A 1909-nucleotide genomic window follows, 5' to 3' on the forward strand; every position below is an offset into this window, starting at 1 on the left:
TTTTTAAGGTTTTTATTGTGGATCTGTTCCACAGGAGAAAGATGAAGCTTTCTGCTCCCATAAAGATTTAAAACCTCAGAAACCCTGTACAGGGTTGCTATCAGTCAGAACTGACTCCATGGCACATAACAACAACAATTGTGGATTGAGTAAAAGTTTGCAGGGCAGACCATCAGTTTTACATTCAACAAATCATACACCTTGTTTCATTACAATGATTATAATCCCTTCCATGTACCATCAGTTAACAGTATTTCTCTCTACTCACTTTAGTGTTTTAAAAAACAAACAAACAAACAAAAAACACAGGACTTCCGGTTTGGGGTGGGGAAAGCAGAGCTAGACCGTGAAAACACCTCTATCAAAAACCAAAGAAAAGTAGTATTACCCTCCGGAGTGGGGATGGGGTGTCCACTCACTCCAACACCCCCACTAGTCACCTGAATGTAGGTGTGCAGCCAGTGAAAGACCAATGAACAGATACAAAAACAAAAAGGAATACCGACACCTTTATCTCCTCAGTTCTGTCAGGTGTCCGTGGCTGCTCTGATCCTTCCCCCGCTTGGTCTCACCCAAGATGGTGACTCCGGGAGCAGCTGAGCGTCTTGGATTAGATATCAATGGATTTCTTGCTTCTGCTACAAATTCCCCTAGCTATAAGCCTTCTAACCTTCTAAATATTCCTTTATATGTGTTTCAGAGTTCTGGCACCATCCCCTGAGCCTACTCGGTCCGGTATTCTGTGCTGTTGTTGACGAAGCTCCTCACTGCACGTCTACCTGATCCGCCATCTTGTTTGTTCTCTTAGTGGTTGGCTTTTTCATAGATGCTGGAGCCAACTGCCTCATCTGACAATCGGCTATACTCCGAGACCCACACGGAGAGATTAGGCCCAAGTAGGGGCGACAGGAGATTAGAAAAAAAGAAAGACACGAGGCACAAAATGAGAATAGTAAAGTTGGGACCAGGTGGGACACAGCACTCTTATGAAGATACTGTGACTCCAACTTAGATCAGCACATTTGTTATATACACAAATCAAAGGAGAGAGCTGGGGGAAGGGAAAAGATTGCAAAAAAAAAACTTTTGGTGTATAGATGCAAGCAGTAAGCAGGACTTTATCAGAAGAACTTAGTTGCTAGGGAAACAAAGATAGGGCAGTGAGATGTTTTTGCAAATTTGAACTGAAGGCCATGGCTGCATACAAAGAAAAGACTTTGTGAATTCCTTATTCCCCGAGGCAGGCTTTGCAAGTTCCTCAGGGGGGCAGCCTGACCTGGGAGCAGTCAGATTTTCTGGACCACAATTGATTAGTTGCAATCCTTTGGTTAAACTGCCCCAAGTCTGAAACCTTCTGTTCAAATAGCTCCGAACACATAGATAAGCTTCCTCCTTGCCTTTTGAAGCATCTTTTGGGCAAATTTCTTTCTCAGGTGTTTGATCTTTAGTTCTGTGAAATTCTTTCTCTTTTTCTTAAGCATCTCTGGCAGAGCCAGAAACTTTTTTTTCTCTTTGACACCATCCATGGTTTTTTGTTGTTAGGTTCCATCGATTCGGTACCAACCCATAATGACCTTATGCACAGAAGACTGAAACACTGCCCGATCGTGGGCCAACATCACTATTGTTGCCATGCTTTAGTCCATCAATGCTGCCACTTGGCCAATCCATCTCATTGGAATTCTTCCTCTTCTTCTCTGACCCTCCACCTTAACGAACATAATATCCTTCTCCAGTAACTATATAGTCCCTCTTGACTATATGTCCAAAGTATGAGAGACAAAGTTTGGCCATCTTGGAGCACTCGTTGGGGGTCTTCCTCTTTTTCTCTGACCCTCCACCTCACCCAGCATGACATCCTTCTCCAGCAACTGTTCTCTCCGGACAATGTGTCCAAAGTATGAGAGAC

General features: G+C 43.6%; 1 pseudogene; it reads right to left on the bottom strand.

Moving 5' to 3' along the window:
• Positions 1–1526, bottom strand: part of LOC102835136 — a 2541-nt pseudogene extending 1015 nt beyond the window's left edge.
• Positions 1527–1909: the final 383 nt, after the last annotated feature.

This window comes from Chrysochloris asiatica, unplaced genomic scaffold (genome assembly GCF_000296735.1).
Source record: "Chrysochloris asiatica unplaced genomic scaffold, ChrAsi1.0 scaffold00216, whole genome shotgun sequence".
Taxonomy (NCBI): Eukaryota; Metazoa; Chordata; class Mammalia; order Afrosoricida; family Chrysochloridae; genus Chrysochloris; species Chrysochloris asiatica.